This window comes from Macaca nemestrina, chromosome 15 (genome assembly GCF_043159975.1).
Source record: "Macaca nemestrina isolate mMacNem1 chromosome 15, mMacNem.hap1, whole genome shotgun sequence".
Lineage (NCBI taxonomy): Eukaryota > Metazoa > Chordata > Mammalia > Primates > Cercopithecidae > Macaca > Macaca nemestrina.
The window spans coordinates 74,209,249-74,230,892 of NC_092139.1; positions in this window are offsets into that span (position 1 = coordinate 74,209,249).

Consider the following 21,644-nt stretch of genomic DNA (forward strand, 5'->3'; position numbering starts at 1 on the left):
AAATATCCTCCGATTAAAAAGAGAAAGAAGCTTTCTTAGAAACTTCTTTGCGTTCTGTGATATCATCTCACAGAGTTACAGCTTTCCCCTAAAGAAGCCTTTCGCTAAGACAGTTCTTGTGGAATTGGCAAAGTGATATTTGGAAGCCCATAGAGGGGTATGGTGAAAAAGGAAATATCCTCAGATGAAATCTGGAAAGAAGCTTTCTGAGAAACTGCTAAGTGTTCTGTTAATTCACCTCAAAGAGTTACATCTGTATTTCGTGGATCTCTTTGCTAGCCTTATTTCTGTGGAATCTGAGAACAGATATTTCGTATCCCATTGAAGACTATAGGGCCAAAGGAAATATCCTCCAATAACAAAGAGAAAGAAGCTTTCTGAGAAACTTCTTTGTGTTCTGTGAAATCATCTCACAGAGTTACAGCTTTCCCCTCAAGAAGCCTTTCGCGAAGACAGTTCTTGTGGAATTGGCAAGGTGATATTTGGAAGCCCATAGAGGGCTACGGTGAAAAAGGAAATATCCTCAGATGAAATCTGGAAAGAATCTTTCTGAGAAACTGCTTAGTGTTCGGTTAATTCATCTCACAGAGTTACATCAGTATTTCGTGGATCTCTTTGCTAGCCTTATTTCTGTGGAATTTGAGAACAGATATTTTGGATACCTTTGAAGACTATAGGGCCAAAGGAAGTATCCTCCGATAACAAAGAGAAAGAAGCTTTCTGAGAAACTTCTTTGCATTCTGTGAAATCATCTCACAGAGTTACAGCTTTCCCCTCAAGAAGCCTTTCGCTAAGACAGTTCTTTTGGAATTGGAAAAGTGATATTTGGAAGCCCATAGAGGGCTATGGTGAAAAAGGAAATATCCTCAGATGAAATCTGGAAGGAAGCTTTCTGAGAAACTGCTTAGTGTTTGGTTAATTCATCTCAGAGAGTTACATCTGTATTTCGTGGATCTCTTTGCTAGCCTTATTTTTGTGGAATCTGAGAATAGATATTTCGGATCCCTTTGAAGACTATAGGGCCAAAGGAAATATCCTCCGATAACAAAGAGAAAGAAGCTTTCTGAGAAACTTCTTTGCGTTCTGTGAAATCATCTCACAGAGTTACAGCTTTCCCCTCAAGAAGCCTTTCGCTAAGACAGTTCTTGTGGAATTGGCAAAGTGATATTTGGAAGCCCATAGAGGGCTATGGTGAAAAAGGAAATATCCTCAGATGAAATCTGGAAGGAAGCTTTCTGAGAAACTGCTTAGTGTTTGGTTAATTCATCTCAGAGAGTTACATCTGTATTTCGTGGATCTCTTTGCTAGCCTTATTTCTGTGGAATCTGAGACTAGATATTTCGGATCCCTTTGAAGACAATAGGGCCAAAGGAAATATCCTCCAATAACAAAGAGAAAGAAGCTTTCTGAGAAACTTCTTTGCGTTCTGTGAAATCATCTCACAGAGTTACAGCTTTCCCCTCAAGAAGCCTTTCGCTAAGACAGTTCTTGTGGAATTGGCAAAGTGATATTTGGAAGCCCATAGAGGGCTATGGTGAAAAAGGAAATATCCTCAGATGAAATCTGGAAGGAAGCTTTCTGAGAAACTGCTTAGTGTTTGGTTAATTCATCTCAGAGAGTTACATCTGTATTTCGTGGATCTCTTTGCTAGCCTTATTTATGTGGAATCTGAGAACAGATATTTCGGATCCCTTTGAAGACAATAGGGCCAAAGGAAATATCCTCCGATAACAAAGAGAAAGAAGCTTTCTGAGAAACTTCTTTGCGTTCTTTGAAATCATCTCACAGAGTTACAGCTTTCCCCTCAAGAAGCCTTTCGCTGAGACAGTTCTTGTGGAATTGGCAAAGTGATATTTGGAAGCCCATAGAGGGCTATGGTGAAAAAGGAAATATCCTCAGATGAAATCTGGAAGGAAGCTTTCTGAGAAACTGCTTGGTGTTCTGTTCATTCATCTCACAGGGTTAAATCTGTATTTCGTGGATCTCTTTGCTAGCCTCATTTCTGTGGAATCCGAGAAAAGGTATTTCAGATCCCATTGAAGACTATAGGGCCAAAGGAAATGTCCTCCCATTACAAAGAGAAAGAAGCTTTCTTAGAATCTTCTTTGTGTTCTGTGAAATCATCTCACAGAGTTACAGCTTTCCCCTCAAGAAGCCTTTCGCTAAGACAGTTCTTGTGGAATTGGCAAAGTGATATTTGGAAGCCCATAGAGGTCTATGGTGAAAAAGGAAATATCCTCAGATGAAATCTGGAAAGAAGCTTTCTGAGAAACTGCTTAGTGTTCTGTTCATTCATCTCACAGAGTTATATCTTTATTTCGTGGAACTCTTTGCTAGCCTTATTTCTGTGGAGCCTGAGAACAGATATTTCGGATCCCTTTGAAGACTATAGGGCCAAAGGAAATATCCTCCGATTAAAAAGAGAAAGAAGCTTTCTTAGAAACTTCTTTGCGTTCTGTGATATCATCTCACAGAGTTACAGCTTTCCCCTAAAGAAGCCTTTCGCTAAGACAGTTCTTGTGGAATTGGCAAAGTGATATTTGGAAGCACATAGAGGGCTATGGTGAAAAAGGAAATATCCTCAGATGAAATCTGGAAAGAAGCTTTCTGAGAAACTGCTAAGTGTTCTGTTAATTCACCTCAAAGAGTTACATCTGTATTTCGTGGATCTCTTTGCTAGCCTTATTTCTGTGGAATCTGAGAACAGATATTTCGTATCCCATTGAAGACTATAGGGCCAAAGGAAATATCCTCCGATAACAAAGAGAAAGAAGCTTTCTGAGAAACTTCTTTGTGTTCTGTGAAATCATCTCACAGAGTTACAGCTTTCCCCTCAAGAAGCCTTTCGCTAAGACAGTTCTTGTGGAATTGGCAAGGTGATATTTGGAAGCCCATAGAGGGCTACGGTGAAAAAGGAAATATCCTCAGATGAAATCTGGAAAGCAGCTTTCTGAGAAACTGCTTAGTGTTCTGTTAATTCATCTCAGAGAGTTACATCTGTATTTCGTGGATCTCTTTGCTAGCCTTATTTCTGTTTAATCTGAGAACAGATATTTCAGATCCCTTTGAAGACTATAGGGCCAAAGGAAATATCCTCCGATAACAAAGAGAAAGAAGCTTTCTGAGAAACTTCTTTGCGTTCTGTGAAATCATCTCACAGAGTTACAGCTTTCCCCTCAAGAAGCCTTTCGCTAAGACAGTTCTTGTGGAATTGGAAAAGTGATATTTGGAATCCCATAGAGGGCTATGGTGAAAAAGGATATATCCTCAGATGAAATCTGGAAAGAAGCTTTCTGAGAAACTGCTTAGTGTTCTGTTCATTCATCTCACAGAGTTACATCTGTATTTCGTGGATCTCTTTGCTAGCCTTATTTCTGTGGAATCTGAGAACAGATATTTCGGATCCCATTGAAGACTATAGGGCCAAAGGAAATATCCTCCGATAACAAAGAGAAAGAAGCTGTCTTGGAAACTTCTTTGCGTTCTGTGAAATCATCTCACAGAGTTACAGCTTTGCCCTCAAGAAGCCTTTCGCTAAGACAGTTCTTGTGGAATTGGAAAAGTGATAATTGGAAGCCCATAGAGGGCTATGGTGAAAAAGGAAATATCCTCAGATGAAATCTGGAAAGAAGCTTTCTGAGAAACTGCTTAGTGTTCTGTTAATTCATCTCACAGAGTTACATCTGTATTTCGTGGATCTCTTTGCTAGCCTTATTTCTGTGGAATCTGAGAACAGATATTTCGGATCCCATTGAAGACTATAGGGCCAAAGGAAATATCCTCCGATAACAAAGAGAAAGAAGCTTTCTGAGAAACTTCTTTGCCTTCTGTGTAATCATCTCACAGAGTTACAGCTTTCCCCTCAAGAAGCCTTTCGCCAAGACAGTTCTTATGGAATTGGCAAAGTGATATTTGGGAGCCCATAGAGAGCTATGGTGAAAAAGGAAATATCCTCAGATGAAATATGGAAAGAAGCTTTCTGAGAAACTTCTTAGTGTTCTGTTAATTAATCTCAGAGAGTTCCATCTGTATTTTGTGGATCTCTTTGCTAGCCTTATTTCTGTGGAATCTGAGAACAGATATTTCGGATCCCATTGATGACTATAGGGCCAAAGGAAATATCCTCCGATAACAAAGAGAAAGAAGCTTTCTGAGAAACTTCTTTGCATTCTGTGAAATCATCTCACAGAGTTACAGCTTTCCCCTGAAGAAGCCTTTCGCTAAGACAGTTCTTGTGGAATTGGCAAAGTGATATTTGGAAGCGCATAGAGGGCTATGGTGAAAAAGGAAATATCCTCCGATGAAATCTGGAAATAAGCTTTCTGAGAAACAGCTTAGTGTTCGGTTAATTCATCTCAGAGAGTTACATCTGTATTTCGTGGATCTCTTTGCTACCCTTATTTCTGTGGAATCTGAGAACAGATATTTCCGATCCATTTGAAGACTATAGGGCCAATGGAAATATCTTCCGATAACAAAGAGAAAGAAGCTTTCTGAGAAAATTCTTTGCGTTCTGTGAAATAATCTCACAGAATTACAGCTTTCCCCTCAAGAAGCCTTTCGCTAAGACAGTTCTTGTGGAATTGGCAAGGTGATATTTGGAAGCCCATAGAGGGCTATGGTGAAAAAGGAATTATCCTCAGATGAAATCTGGAGAGAAGCTTTCTGAGAAACAGCTTAGTGTTCAGTTAATTCATCTCACAGAGTTACATCTGTATTTCGTGGATCTCTTTGCTAGCCTTATTTCTGTGGTATCTGAGAACAGATATTTCGCATCCCTTTGAAGACTATAGGGCCAAACGAAATATCCTCCGATAAAAAAGAGAAAGAAGCTTTCTGAGAAACTTCTTTGTGTTCTGTGAAATCATCTCACAGAGTTACAGCTTTCCCCTCAAGAAGGTTTTCGCTAAGACAGTTCTTGTGGAATTGGCAAAGTGATATTTGGAACCCCAAGAGGGCAATGGTGAAAAAGGAAATATCCTCAGATGAAAACTGGAAAGAAGCTTTCTGAGAAACTGCTTAGTGTTCTGTTCATTCATCTCACAGAGTTACATCTGTATTTCGTGGATCTCTTTGCTAGCCTTATTTCTGTGGAATCTGAGAACAGGTATTTCAGATCCCATTGAAGACTATAGGGCCAAAGGAAATATCCTCTGATTACAAAGAGAAAGAAGCTTTCTTAGAAACTTCTTTGTGTTCTGTGAAATCATCTCACAGAGTTACAGCTTTCCCCTCAAGAAGCCTTTCGCTAAGACAGTTCTTGTGGAATTGGCAAAGTGATATTTGGAAGCCCAAAGAGGGCTATGGTGAAAAAGGAAATATCCTCAGATGAAATCTGGAAAGAAGCTTTCTGAGAAACTGCTTAGTGTTCTGTTCATTCATCTCACAGAGTTACATCTTTATTTCGTGGAACTCTTTGCTAGCCTTATTTCTGTGGAGTCTGAGAACAGATATTTCGGATCCCTTTGAAGACTATAGGGCCAAAGGAAATATCCTCCGATTAAAAAGAGAAAGAAGCTTTCTTAGAAACTTCTTTGCGTTCTGTGATATCATCTCACAGAGTTACAGCTTTACCCTCAAGAAGCCTTTCGCTAAGACAGTTCTTGTGGAATTGGCAAAGTGATATTTGGAAGCCCATAGAGGGCTATGGTGAAAAAGGAAATATCCTCAGATGAAATCTGGAAAGAAGCTTTCTGAGAAACTGCTTAGTATTCTGTTAATTCATCTCACAGAGTTACATCTGTATTTCGTGGATCTCTTTGCTAGCCTTATTTCTGTGGAATCTGAGAACAGATATTTCGGATCCCATTGAAGACCACAGGGCCAAAGGAAATATCCTCCGATTACAAAGAGAAAGAATCTTTCTTAGAAACTTCTTTGTGTTCCGTGAAATCATCTCACAGAGTTACATCTTTCCCCTCAAGAAGCCTTTCGCTAAGACAGTTCTTGTGGAATTGGCAAAGTGATATTTGGAAGCCCATAGAGGCCTATGGTGAAAAAGGAAATATCCTCAGATGAAATCTGGAAAGAAGCCTTCTGAGAAACTGCTTAGTGTTCTGTTAATTCATCTCACAGAGTTACATCTTCATTTCGTGGATCTCTTTGCTAGCCTTATTTCTGTGGAATCTGAGAACAGATATTTCGGATCCCTTTGAAGACTATAGGGCCAAAGGAAATATCCTCCGATTACAAAGAGAAAGAAGCTTTCTTAGAAACTTCTTTGTGTTCTGTGAAATCATCTCACAGAGTTACAGCTTTCCCCTCAAGAAGCCTTTCGCTAAGACAGTTCTTGTGGAATTGGCAAAGTGATATTTGGAATCCCATAGAGGGCTATGGTGAAAAAGGAAATATCCTCAGATGAAATCTGGAAAGAAGCTTTCTGAGAAACTGCTTTGTGTTCTGTTAATTCATCTCACAGAGTTACATCTGTATTTCGTGGATCTCTTTGCTAGCCTTATTTTTGTGGAATCTGAGAACAGATATTTCGGATCCCATTGAAGACTATAGGGCCAAAGGAAATATCCTCCGATAACAAAGAGAAAGAAGCTTTCTGAGAAACTTCTTTGCGTTCTGTGAAATCATCTCACAGAGTTACAGCTTTCCCCTCAAGAAGCCTTTCGCTAAGACAGTTCTTGTGGAATTGGCAAAGTGATATTTGGAAGCCCCTAGAGGGCTATGGTGAAAAAGGAAATATCCTCAGATGAAATCTGGAAAGAAGCTTTCTGAGAAACTGCTTAGTGTTCTGTTAATTCATCTCACAGAGTTACTTCGGTATTTCCTGGATCTCTTTGCTAGCCTTATTTCTGTGGAATCTGAGAACAGATATTTCGGATCCCATTGAAGACTATAGGGCCAAAGGAAATATCCTCCGATAACAAAGAGAAAGAAGCTTTCTGAGAAACTTCTTGGCATTCTGTGAAATCATCTCACAGAGTTACAGCTTTCCCCTCAAGAAGCATTTCGCTAAGACAGTTCTTGTGGAATTGGCAAAGTGATATTTGGAAGCCCATAGAGGGCTATGGTAAAAAAGGAAATATCCTCAGATGAAATATGGAAGGAAGCTTTCTGAGAAACTGCTTGGTGTTCTGTTCATTCATCTCACAGAGTTACATCTGTATTTCGTGGATCTCTTTGCTAGCCTCATTTCTGTGGAATCCGAGAAAAGGTATTTCAGATCCCATTGAAGACTATAGGGCCAAAGGAAATGTCCTCCCATTACAAAGAGAAAGAAGCTTTCTTAGAATCTTCTTTGTGTTCTGTGAAATCATCTCACAGAGTTACAGCTTTCCCCTCAAGAAGCCTTTCGCTAAGACAGTTCTTGTGGAATTGGCAAAGTGATATTTGGAGGCCCATAGAGGTCTATGGTGAAAAAGGAAATATCCTCAGATGAAATCTGGAAAGAAGCTTTCTGAGAAACTGCTTAGTGTTCTGTTCATTCATCTCACAGAGTTATATCTTTATTTCGTGGAACTCTTTGCTAGCCTTATTTCTGTGGAGTCTGAGAACAGATATTTCGGATCCCTTTGAAGACTATAGGGCCAAAGGAAATATCCTCCGATTAAAAAGAGAAAGAAGCTTTCTTAGAAACTTCTTTGCGTTCTGTGATATCATCTCACAGAGTTACAGCTTTCCCCTAAAGAAGCCTTTCGCTAAGACAGTTCTTGTGGAATTGGCAAAGTGATATTTGGAAGCCCATAGAGGGCTATGGTGAAAAAGGAAATATCCTCAGATGAAATCTGGAAAGAAGCTTTCTGAGAAACTGCTTAGTGTTCTGTTAATTCACCTCAAAGAGTTACATCTGTATTTCGTGGATCTCTTTGCTAGCCTTATTTCTGTGGAATCTGAGAACAGATATTTCGTATCCCATTGAAGACTATAGGGCCAAATGAAATATCCTCCAATAACAAAGAGAAAGAAGCTTTCTGAGAAACTTCTTTGTGTTCTGTGAAATCATCTCACAGAGTTACAGCTTTCCCCTCAAGAAGCCTTTCGCTAAGACAGTTCTTGTGGAATTGGCAAGGTGATATTTGGAAGCCCATAGAGGGCTACGGTGAAAAAGGAAATATCCTCAGATGAAATCTGGAAAGAAGCTTTCTGAGAAACTGCTTAGTGTTCGGTTAATTCATCTCACAGATTTACATCTGTATTTCGTGGATCTCTTTGCTAGCCTTATTTTTGTGGAATCTGAGAACAGATATTTCGGATCCCATTGAAGACTATAGGGCCAAAGGAAATATCCTCCGATAACAAAGAGAAAGAAGCTTTCTGAGAAACTTCTTTGCGTTCTGTGAAATCATCTCACAGAGTTACAGCTTTCCCCTCAAGAAGCCTTTCGCTAAGACAGTTCTTGTGGAATTGGCAAAGTGATATTTGGAAGCCCATAGAGGGCTATGGTGAAAAAGGAAATATCCTCAGATGAAATCTGGAAAGAAGCTTTCTGAGAAACTGCTTAGTGTTCGGTTAATTCATCTCACAGAGTTACATCTGTATTTCGTGGATCTCTTTGCTAGCCATATTTCTGTGGAATCTGAGAACAGATATTTCGGATCCCTTTGAAGACTATAGGGCCAAAGGAAATAACCTCCGATAACAAAGAGAAAGAAGCTTTCTGAGAAACTTCTTTGCATTCTTTGAAATCATCTCACAGCGTTACAGCTTTCCCCTCAAGAAGCCTTTCGCTAAGACAGTTCTTGAGAATTGGCAAACTGATATTTGGAAGCCCTAGAGGGCAATGGTGAAAAAGGAAATATCCTCAGATGAAAACTGGAAAGAAGCTTTCTGAGAAACTGCTTAGTGTTCTGTTCATTCATCTCACAGAGTTACATCTGTATTTCGTGGATCTCTTTGCTAGCCTTATTTCTGTGGAATCTGAGAACAGGTATTTCATATTCCATTGAAGACTATAGGGCCAAAGGAAATATCCTCCGATTACAAAGAGAAAGAATCTTTCTTAGAAACTTCTTTGTGTTCCGTGAAATCATCTCACAGAGTTACATCTTTCCCCTCAAGAAGCCTTTCGCTAAGACAGTTCTTGTGGAACTGGCAAAGTGATATTTGGAAGCCCATAGAGGCCTATGGTGAAAAAGGAAATATCCTCAGATGAAATCTGGAAAGAAGCCTTCTGAGAAACTGCTTAGTGTTCTGTTAATTCATCTCACAGAGTTACATCTTCATTTCGTGGATCTCTTTGCTAGCCTTATTTCTGTGGAATCTGAGAACAGATATTTCGAATCCCTTTGAAGACTATAGGGCCAAAGGAAATATCCTCCGATTACAAAGAGAAAGAAGCTTTCTTAGAAACTTCTTTGTGTTCTGTGAAATCATCTCACAGAGTTACAGCTTTCCCCTCAAGAAGCCTTTCGCTAAGACAGTTCTTGTGGAATTGGCAAAGTGATATTTGGAATCCCATAGAGGGCTATGGTGAAAAAGGAAATATCCTCAGATGGAATCTGGAAAGAAGCTTTCTGAGAAACTGCTTTGTGTTCTGTTAATTCATCTCACAGAGTTACATCTGTATTTCGTGGATCTCTTTGCTAGCCTTATTTTTGTGGAATCTGAGAACAGATATTTCGGATCCCTTTGAAGACTATAGGGCCAAAGGAAATATCCTCCGATAACAAAGAGAAAGAAGCTTTCTGAGAAACTTCTTTGCGTTCTGTGAAATCATCTCACAGAGTTACAGCTTTCCCCTCAAGAAGCCTTTCGCTAAGACAGTTCTTGTGGAATTGGCAAAGTGATATTTGGAAGCCCCTAGAGGGCTATGGTGAAAAAGGAAATATCCTCAGATGAAATCTGGAAAGAAGCTTTCTGAGAAACTGCTTAGTGTTCTGTTAATTCATCTCACAGAGTTACTTCGGTATTTCCTGGATCTCTTTGCTAGCCTTATTTCTGTGGAATCTGAGAACAGATATTTCGGATCCCATTGAAGACTATAGGGCCAAAGGAAATATCCTCCGATAACAAAGAGAAAGAAGCTTTCTGAGAAACTTCTTGGCGTTCTGTGAAATCATCTCACAGAGTTACAGCTTTCCCCTCAAGAAGCATTTCGCTAAGACAGTTCTTGTGGAATTGGCAAAGTGATATTTGGAAGCCCATAGAGGGCTATGGTGAAAAAGGAAATATCCTCAGAAGAAATCTGGAAGGAAGCTTTCTGAGAAACTGCTTAGTGTTCGGTTAATTCATCTCAGAGAGTTACAACTGTATTTCGTGGATCTCTTTGCTAGCCTTATTTCTGTGGAATCTGAGAACAGATATTTCGGATCTCTTTGAAGACTATAGGGCCAAAGGAAATATCCTCCGATAACAAAGACAAAGAAGCTTTCTGAGAAACTTCTTTGCGTTCTGTGAAATCATCTCACAGAGTTACAGCTTTCCCCTCAAGAAGCCTTTCGCTAAGACAGTTCTTGTGGAATTGGCAAAGTGATATTTGGAACCCCAAGAGGGCAATGGTGAAAAAGGAAATATCCTCAGATGAAAACTGGAAAGAAGCTTTCTGAGAAACTGCTTAGTGTTCTGTTCATTCATCTCACAGAGTTACATCTGTATTTCGTGGATCTCTTTGCTAGCCTTATTTCTGTGGAATCTGAGAACAGGTATTTCAGATCCCATTGAAGACTATAGGGCCAAAGGAAATATCCTCCGATTACAAAGAGAAAGAAGCTTTCTTAGAAACTTCTTTGTGTTCTGTGAAATCATCTCACAGAGGTACAGCTTTCCCCTCAAGAAGCCTTTCGCTAAGACACTTCTTGTGGAATTGGCAAAGTGATATTTGGAAGCCCATAGAGGTCTATGGTGAAAAAGGAAATATCCTCAGATGAAATCTGGAAAGAAGCTTTCTGAGAAACTGCTTAGTGTTCTGTTCATTCATCTCACAGAGTTATATCTTTATTTCGTGGAACTCTTTGCTAGCCTTATTTCTGTGGAGTCTGAGAACAGATATTTCGGATCCCTTTGAAGACTATAGGGCCAAAGGAAATAACCTCCGATAACAAAGAGTAAGAAGCATTCTGAGAAACTTCTTTGCATTCTGTGAAATCATCTCACAGAGTTACAGCTTTCCCCTCAAGAAGCCTTTCGCTAAGACAGTTCTTGTGGAATTGGCAAAGTGATATTTGGAAGCCCATAGAGGGCTATGGTGAAAAAGGAAATATCCTCAGATGAAATCTGGAAAGAAGCTTTCTGAGAAACTGCTTAGTGTTCGGTTAATTCATCTCACAGAGTTACATCTGTATTTCCAGGATCTCTTTGCTAGCCTTATTTCTGTGGAATCTGAGAACAGATATTTCGGATCCCATTGAAGACCATAGGGCCAAAGGAAATATCCTCCGATAACAAAGAGAAAGAAGCTTTCTGAGAAACTTCTTGGCGTTCTGTGAAATCATCTCACAGAGTTACAGCTTTCCCCTCAAGAAGCCTTTCGCTAAGACAGTTCTTGTGGAATTGGCAAAGTGATATTTGGAAGCCCATAGAGGGCTACGGGGAAAAAGGAAATATCCTCAGATGAAATCTGGAAGAAAGCTTTCTGAGAAACTGCTTAGTGTTCGGTTAATTCATCTCACAGAGTTACATCTGTATTTCGTGGATCTCTTTGCTAGCTTTATTTCTGTGGAATCTGAGAACAGATATTTCGGATCCCTTTGAAGACTATAGGGCCAAAGGAAATAACCTCCGATAACAAAGAGAAAGAAGCTTTCTGAGAAACTTCTTTGCATTCTGTGAAATCATCTCACAGAGTTACAGCTTTCCCCTCAAGAAGCCTTTCGCTAAGACAGTTCTTGTGGAATTGGCAAAGTGATATTTGGAAGCCCTAGAGGGCAATGGTGAAAAAGGAAATATCCTCAGATGAAAACTGGAAAGAAGCTTTCTGAGAAACTGCTTAGTGTTCTGTTCATTCATCTCACAGAGTTACATCTGTATTTCGTGGATCTCTTTGCTAGCCTTATTTCTGTGGAATCTGAGAACAGGTATTTCAGATCCCATTGAAGAATATAGGGCCAAAGGAAATATCCTCCGATTACAAAGAGAAAGAATCTTTCTTAGAAACTTCTTTGCGTTCTGTGAAATCATCTCACAGAGTTACAGCTTTCCCCTCAAGAAGCCTTTCGCTAAGACAGTTCTTGTGGAATTGGAAAAGTGATATTTGGAAGCCCATAGAGGGCTATGGTGAAAAAGGAAATATGCTCAGATGAAATCTGGAAGGAAGCTTTCTGAGAATCTGCTTAGTGTTCGGTTAATTCATCTCAGAGAGTTACATCTGTATTTCGGGGATCTCTTTGCTAGCCTTATTTCTGTGTAATCTGAGAACAGATATTTCGGATCCCTTTGAAGACTATAGGGCCAAAGGAAATATCCTCCGATAACAAAGAGAAAGAAGCTTTCTGAGAAACTTCTTTGCGTTTTGTGAAATCATCTCACAGAGTTACAGCTTTCCCCTCAAGAAGCCTTTCGCTAAGACAGTTTTTGTGGAATTGGCAAAGTGATATTTGGAAGCACTAGAGGGCAATGGTGAAAAAGGAAATATCCTCAGATGAAAACTGGAAAGAAGCTTTCTGAGAAACTGCTTAGTGTTCTGTTCATTCATCTCACAGAGTTACATCTGTATTTCGTGGATCTCTTTGCTAGCCTTATTTCTGTGGAATCTGAGAACAGGTATTTCAGATTCCATTGAAGATTATAGGGCCAAAGGAAATATCCTCCGATTACAAAGAGAAAGAATCTTTCTTAGAAACTTCTTTGTGTTCCGTGAAATCATCTCACAGAGTTACAGCTTTCCCCTCAAGAAGCCTTTCGCTAAGACAGTTCTTGTGGAATTGGCAAACTGATATTTGGAAGCCCATAGAGGGCTATGGTGAAAAAGGAAATATCCTCAGATGAAATCTGGAAAGAAGCTTTCTGAGAAACTGCTTTGTGTTCTGTTAATTCATCTCACAGAGTTACATCTGTATTTCGTGGATCTCTTTGCTAGCCTTATTTTTGTGGAATCTGAGAACAGATATTTCGGATCCCATTGAAGACTATAGGGCCAAAGGAAATATCCTCCGATAACAAAGAGAAAGAAGCTTTCTGAGAAACTTCTTTGCGTTCTGTGAAATCATCTCACAGAGTTACAGCTTTCCCCTCAAGAAGCCTTTCGCTAAGACAGTTCTTGTGGAATTGGCAAAGTGATATTTGGAAGCCCCTAGAGGGCTTTGGTGAAAAAGGAAATATCCTCAGATGAAATCTGGAAAGAAGCTTTCTGAGAAATTGCTTAGTGTTCTGTTAATTCATCTCACAGAGTTACATCTGTATTTCCTGGATCTCTTTGCTAGCCTTATTTCTGTGGAATCTGAGAACAGATATTTCGGATCCCATTGAAGACTATAGGGCCAAAGGAAATATCCTCCGATAACAAAGAGAAAGAAGCTTTCTGAGAAACTTCTTGGCGTTCTGTGAAATCATCTCACAGAGTTACAGCTTTCCCCTCAAGAAGCCTTTCGCTAAGACAGTTCTTGTGGAATTGGCAAGGTGATATTTGGAAGCCCATAGAGGGCTACGGTGAAAAAGGAAATATCCTCAGATGAAATCTGGAAAGAAGCTTTCTGAGAAACTGCTTAGTGTTCGGTTAATTCATCTCACAGAGTTACATCAGTATTTCGTGGATCTCTTTGCTAACCTTATTTCTGTGGAATCTGAGAACAGATATTTCGGATCCCTTTGAAGACTATAGGGCCAAAGGAAATATCCTCCGATAACAAAGAGAAAGAAGCTTTCTGAGAAACTACTTTGGGTTCTGTGAAATCATCTCACAGAGTTACAGCTTTCCCCTCAAGAAGCCATTCGCTAAGACAGTTCTTGTGGAATTGGCAAAGTGATATTTGGAAGCCCATAGAGGGCTATGGTGATAAAGGAAATATCCTCAGATGAAATCTGGAAGGAAGCTTTCTGAGAAACTGCTTAGTTTTCGGTTAATTCATCTCAGAGAGTTACATCTGTATTTCGTGGATCTCTTTGCTAGCCTTATTTCTGTGGAATCTGAGTACAGATATTTCGGATCCCTTTGAAGTCTATAGGGCCAAAGGAAATATCCTCCGATAACAAAGAGAAAGAAGCTGTCATAGAAACTTCTTTGCGTTCTCTGAAATCATCACACAGAGTTACAGCTTTCCCCTCAAGAAGCCTTTCGCTAAGACAGTTCTTGTGGAATTGGCAAAGTGATATTTGGAAGCCCATAGAGGGCTATGGTGAAAAAGGAAATATCCTCAGATGAAATCTGGAAAGAAGCTTTCTGAGAAACTGCTTAGTGTTCTGTTAATTCATCTCACAGAGTTACATCTGTATTTCGTGGATCTCTTTGCTAGCCTTATTTCTGTGGAATCTGAGAACAGATATTTCGGATCCCTTTGAAGACTATAGGGCCAAAGGAAATATCCTCCGATAACAAAGAGAAAGAAGCTTTCTGAGAAACTTCTTTGTGTTCTGTGAAATCATCTCACAGAGTTACAGCTTTCCCCTCAAGAATCCTTTCGCTAAGACAGTTCTTGTGGAATTGGCAAAGTGATATTTGGAAGCCCATAGAGAGCTATGGTGAAAAAGGAAATATCCTCAGATGAAATATGGAAAGAAGCTTTCTGAGAAACTTCTTAGTGTTCTGTTAATTCATCTCAGAGTGTTACATCTGAATTTTGTGGTTCTCTTTGCTAGCCTTATTTCTGTGGAATCTGAGAACAGATATTTCGGATCCCATTGGTGACTATAGGGCCAAAGGAAATATCCTCCGATAACAAAGAGAAAGAAGCTTTCTGAGAAACTTCTTTGCGTTCTGTGAAATCATCTCACAGAGTTACAGCTTTCCCCTGAAGAAGCCTTTCGCTAAGACAGTTCTTGTGGAATTGGCAAAGTGATATTTGGAAGCGCATAGGGGGCTATGGTGAAAAAGGAAATATCCTCAGATGAAATCTGTAAAGAAGCTTTCTGAGAAACTGCTTAGTGTTCTGTTCATTCAACTCACAGAGTTACATCTGTATTTCGTGGATCTCTTTGCTAGCCTTACTTCTGTGGAATCTGAGAACAGATATTTCGGATCCCTTTGAAGACTATAGGGCCAAAAGAAATATCCTCCGACAACAAAGAGAAAGAAGCTTTCTGAGAAACTTCTTTGCATTCTGTGAAATCATCTCACAGAGTTACAGCTTTCCCCTCAAGAAGCCTTTCGCTAAGACAGTTCTTGTGGAATTGGCAAAGTGATATTTGGAAGCCCATAGAGGGCTATGGTGAAAAAGGAAATATCCTCAGATGAAATCTGGAAAGAAGCTTTCTGAGAAACTGTTAAGTGTTCAGTTAATTCATCTCACAGAGTTACATCGGTATTTCCTGGATCTCTTTGCTAGCCTTATTTCTGTGGAATCTGAGAACAGGTATTTCGGATCCCATTGAAGACCATAGGGCCAAAGGAAGTATCCTCCAATAACAAAGAGAAAGAAACTTTCTGAGAAACTTCTTTGCGTTCTGTGAAATCATCTCACAGAGTTACAGCTTTCCCCTCAAGAAGCCTTTCGCTAAGACAGTTCTTGTGGAATTGGCAAGGTGATATTTGGAAGCCCATAGAGGGCTACGGTGAAAAAGGAAATATCCTCAGATGAAATCTGGAAAGAAGCTTTCTGAGAAACTGCTTAGTGTTCTGTTCATTCATCTCACAGAGTTACATCTGTATTTCGTGGATCTCTTTGCTAGCCTTATTTCTGTGGAATCTGAGAACAGATATTTCGGATCCCTTTGAAGACTATAGGGCCAAAGGAAATATCCTCCGATTACAAAGAGAAAGAAGCTTTCTTAGAAACTTCTTTGCGTTCTGTGAAATCATCTCACAGAGATACAGCTTTCCCCTCAAGAAGCCTTTCGCTAAGACAGTTCTTGTGGTATTGGCAAAGTGATACTTGGATGCCCGTAGAGGGCTATGGTGAAAAAGGAAATATCCTCAGATGAAATCTGGAAGGAAGCTTTCTGAGAAACTGCTTGGTGTTCCGTTCATTCATCTCACAGAGTTACATCTGTATTTCGTGGATCTCTTTGCTAGCCTCATTTCTGTGGAATCCGAGAAAAGGTATTTCAGATCCCATTGAAGACTATAGGGCCAAAGGAAATGTCCTCCCATTACAAAGAGAAAGAAGCTTTCTTTGAATCTTCTTTGTGTTCTGTGAAATCATCTCACAGAGTTACAGCTTTCCCCTCAAGAACCTTTCCCTAACACAGTTCTTGTGGAATTGGCAAAGTGATATTTGGAAGCCCATAGAGGTCTATGGTGAAAAAGGAAATATCCTCAGATGAAATCTGGAAAGAAGCTTTCTGAGAAACTGCTTAGTGTTCTGTTCATTCATCTCACAGAGTTATATCTTTATTTCGTGGAACTCTTTGCTAGCCTTGTTTCTGTGGAGTCTGAGAACAGATATTTCGGATCCCTTTGAAGACTATAGGGCCAAAGGAAATATCCTCCGATTAAAAAGAGAAAGAAGCTTTCTTAGAAACTTCTTTGCGTTCTGTGATATCATCTCACAGAGTTACAGCTTTCCCCTAAAGAAGAATTTCGCTAAGACAGTTCTTGTGGAATTGGCAAAGTGATATTTGGAAGCCCATAGAGGGCTATGGTGAAAAAGGAAATATCCTCAGATGAAATCTGGAAAGAAGCTTTCTGAGAAACTGCTTAGTGTTCTGTTAATTCACCTCAAAGAGTTACATCTGTATTTCGTGGATCTCTTTGCTAGCCTTATTTCTGTGGAATCTGAGAACAGATATTTCGTATCCCATTGAAGACTATAGGGCCAAAGGAAATATCCTCCAATAACAAAGAGAAAGAAGCTTTCTGAGAAACTTCTTTGCGTTCTGTGAAATCAGCTCACAGAGTTACAGCTTTCCCCTCAAGAAGCCTTTCGCTAAGACAGTTCTTGTGGAATTGGCAAAGTGATATTTGGAAGCCCCTAGAGGGCTATGGTGAAAAAGGAAATATCCTCAGATGAAATCTGGAAAGAAGCTTTCTGAGAAACTGCTTAGTGTTCTGTTAATTCATCTCACAGAGTTACATCTGTATTTCGTGGATCTCTTTGCTAGCCTTATTTCTGTGGAATCTGAGAACAGATATTTCGGATCCCATTGAAGACTATAGGGCCAAAGGAAATATCCTCCGATTATAAAGAGAAAGAAGCTTTCTGAGAAACTTCCTGGCGTTCTGTGAAATCATCTCACAGAGTTACAGCTTTCCCCTCAAGAAGCCTTTCGCTAAGACAGTTCTTGTGGAATTGACAAGGTGATATTTGGAAGCCCATAGAGGGCTACGGTGAAAAAGGAAATATCCTCAGATGAAATCTGGAAAGAAGCTTTCTGAGAAACTGCTTAGTGTTCGGTTAATTCATCTCACAGAGTTACATCTGTATTTCGTGGATCTCTTTGCTAGCCTTATTTCTGTGGAATCTGAGAACAGATATTTCGGATCCCTTTGAAGACTGTACGGCCAAAGGAAATAACCTCCGATAACAAAGAGTAAGAAGCTTTCTGAGAAACTTCTTTGCATTCTGTGAAATCATCTCACAGAGTTTCAGCTTTCCCCTCAAGAAGCCTTTCGCTAAGACAGTTCTTGTGGAATTGGCAAAGTGATATTTGGAAGCCCATAGAGGGCTATGGTGAAAAAGGAAATATCCTCAGATGAAATCTGGAAGGAAGCTTTCTGAGAAACTGCTTAGTGTTCGGTTAATTCATCTCAGAGAGTTACATCTGTATTTCGTGGATCTCTTGGCTAGCCTTATTTCTGTGGAATCTGAGAACAGATATTTCGGATCCCTTTGAAGACTATAGGGCCAAAGGAAATATCCTCCGATAACAAAGAGAAAGAAGCTTTCTTAGAAACTTCTTTGCGTTCTGTGAAATCATCTCACAGAGTTACAGCTTTCCCCTCAAGAAGCCTTTCGCTAAGACAGTTCTTGTGGAATTGGCAAAGTGGTATTTGGAAGCCCTTAGAGGGCTATGGTGAAAAAGGAATGATCCTCAGATGAAATCTGGAAAGAAGCTTTCTGAGAAACTGCTTAGTGTTCTGTTAATTCATCTCACAGAGTTACATCTTTATTTCGTGGATCTCTTTGCTAGCCTTATTTCTGTGGAATCTGAGAACAGATATTTCGGATCCCTTTGAAGACTATAGGGCCAAAGGAAATATCCTCCGATTACAAAGAGAAAGAAGCTTTCTTAGAAATTTCTTTGCATTCTGTGAAATCATCTCACAGAGTTACAGCTTTCCCCTCAAGAAGCCTTTTGCTAAGACAGTTCTTGTGGAATTGGCAAAGTGATATTTGGAAGCCCATAGAGGGCTATGGTGAAAAAGGAAATATCCTCAGATGAAATCTGGAAGGAAGCTTTCTGAGAAACTGCTTAGTGTTCGGTTAATTCATCTCAGAGAGTTACATCTGTATTTCGTGGATCTCTTGGCTAGCCTTATTTCTGTGGAATCTGTGAACAGGTATTTCGGATCCCTTTGAAGACTATAGGGCCAAAGGAAATATCCTCCGATAACAAAGAGAAAGAAGTTTTCTGAGAAACTTCTTTGCGTTTTGTGAAATCATCTCACAGAGTTACACCTTTCCCCTCAAGAAGCCTTTCGCTAAGACAGTTCTTGTGGAATTGGCAAAGTGATATTTGGAACCCCAAGAGGGCAATGGTGAAAAAGGAAATATCCTCAGATGAAAACTGGAAAGAAGCTTTCTGAGAAACTGCTTAGTGTTCTGTTCATTCATCTCACAGAGTTACATCTGTATTTCGTGGATCTCTTGGCTAGCCTTATTTCTGTGGAATCTGAGAACAGGTATTTCAGATCCCATTGAAGACTATAGGGCCAAAGGAAATATCCTCTGATTACAAAGAGAAAGAAGCTTTCTTAGAAACTTCTTTGTGTTCTGTGAAATCATCTCACAGAGTTACAGCTTTCCCCTCAAGAAGCCTTTCGCTAAGACAGTTCTTGTGGAATTGGCAAAGTGATATTTGGAAGCCCAAAGAGGGCTATGGTGAAAAAGGAAATATCCTCAGATGAAATCTGGAAAGAAGCTTTCTGAGAAACTGCTTAGTGTTCTGTTCATTCATCTCACAGAGTTACATCTTTATTTCGTGGAACTCTTTGCTAGCCTTATTTCTGTGGAGTCTGAGAACAGATATTTCGGATCCCTTTGAAGACTATAGGGCCAAAGGAAATATCCTCCGATTAAAAAGAGAAAGAAGCTTTCTTAGAAACTTCTTTGCGTTCTGTGATATCATCTCACAGAGTTACAGCTTTACCCTCAAGAAGCCTTTCGCTAAGACAGTTCTTGTGGAATTGGCAAAGTGATATTTGGAAGCCCATAGAGGGCTATGGTGAAAAAGGAAATATCCTCAGATGAAATCTGGAAAGAAGCTTTCTGAGAAACTGCTTAGTGTTCGGTTAATTCATCTCACAGAGTTACATCAGTATTTCGTGGATCTCTTTGCTAGCCTTATTTCTGTGGAATTTGAGAACAGATATTTTGGATACCTTTGAAGACTATAGGGCCAAAGGAAGTATCCTCCGATAACAAAGAGAAAGAAGCTTTCTGAGAAACTTCTTTGCATTCTGTGAAATCATCTCACAGAGTCACAGCTTTCCCCTCAATAAGCCTTTCGCTAAGACAGTTCTTGTGGAATTGGAAAAGTGATATTTGGAAGCCCATAGAGGGCTATGGTGAAAAAGGAAATATCCTCAGATGAAATCTGGAAAGAAGCTTTCTGAGAAACTGTTAAGTGTTCAGTTAATTCATCTCACAGAGTTACATCGGTATTTCCTGGATCTCTTTGCTAGCCTTATTTCTGTGGAATCTGAGAACAGGTATTTCGGATCCCATTGAAGACCATAGGGCCAAAGGAAGTATCCTCCAATAACAAAGAGAAAGAAACTTTCTGAGAAACTTCTTTGCGTTCTGTGAAATCATCTCACAGAGTTACAGCTTTCCCCTCAAGAAGCCTTTCGCTAAGACAGTTCTTGTGGAATTGGCAAGGTGATATTTGGAAGCCCATAGAGGGCTACGGTGAAAAAGGAAATATCCTCAGATGAAATCTGGAAAGAAGCTTTCTGAGAAACTGCTTAGTGTTCTGTTAATTCATCTCACAGAGTTACATCTGTATTTCGTGGATCTCTTTGCTAGCCTTATTTCTGTGGAATCTGAGAACAGATATTTCGGATCCCTTTGAAGACTATAGGGCCAAAGGAAATATCCTCCGATTACAAAGAGAAAGAAGCTTTCTTAGAAACTTCTTTGCGTTCTGTGAAATCATCTCACAGAGATACAGCTTTCCCCTCAAGAAGCCTTTCGCTAAGACAGTTCTTGTGGTATTGGCAAAGTGATACTTGGATGCCCGTAGAGGGCTATGGTGAAAAAGGAAATATCCTCAGATGAAATCTGGAAGGAAGCTTTCTGAGAAACTGCTTGGTGTTCTGTTCATTCATCTCACAGAGTTACATCTGTATTTCGTGGATCTCTTTGCTAGCCTCATTTCTGTGGAATCCGAGAAAAGGTATTTCAGATCCCATTGAAGACTATAGGGCCAAAGGAAATGTCCTCCCATTACAAAGAGAAAGAAGCTTTCTTTGAATCTTCTTTGTGTTCTGTGAAATCATCTCACAGAGTTACAGCTTTCCCCTCAAGAAGCCTTTCGCTAAGACAGTTCTTGTGGAATTGGCAAAGTGATATTTGGAAGCCCATAGAGGTCTATGGTGAAAAAGGAAATATCCTCAGATGAAATCTGGAAAGAAGCTTTCTGAGAAACTGCTTAGTGTTCTGTTCATTCATCTCACAGAGATATATCTTTATTTCGTGGAACTCTTTGCTAGCCTTATTTCTGTGGAGTCTGAGGACAGATATTTCGGATCCCTTTGAAGACTATAGGGCCAAAGGAAATATCCTCCGATTAAAAAGAGAAAGAAGCTTTCTTAGAAACTTCTTTGCGTTCTGTGATATCATCTCACAGAGTCACAGCTTTCCCCTAAAGAAGCCTTTCGCTAAGACAGTTCTTGTGGAATTGGCAAAGTGATATTTGGAAGCCCATAGAGGGCTATGGTGAAAAAGGAAATATCCTCAGATGAAATCTGGAAAGAAGCTTTCTGAGAAACTGCTTAGTGTTCTGTTAATTCACCTCAAAGAGTTACATCTGTATTTCGTGGATCTCTTTGCTAGCCTTATTTCTGTGGAATCTGAGAACAGATATTTCGTATCCCATTGAAGACTATAGGGCCAAAGGAAATATCCTCCAATAACAAAGAGAAAGAAGCTTTCTGAGAAACTTCTTTGTGTCCTGTGAAATCACCTCACAGAGTTACAGCTTTCCCCTCAAGAAGCCTTTCGCTAAGACAGTTCTTGTGGAATTGGCAAGGTGATATTTGGAAGCCCATAGAGGGCTACGGTGAAAAAGGAAATATCCTCAGATGAAATCTGGAAAGAAGCTTTCTGAGAAACTGCTTAGTGTTCGGTTATTTCATCTCACAGATTTACATCTGTATTTCGTGGATCTCTTTGCTAGCCTTATTTTTGTGGAATCTGAGAACAGATATTTCGGATCCCTTTGAAGACTATAGGGCCAAAGGAAATATCCGCCGATAACAAAGAGAAAGAAGCTTTCTGAGAAAC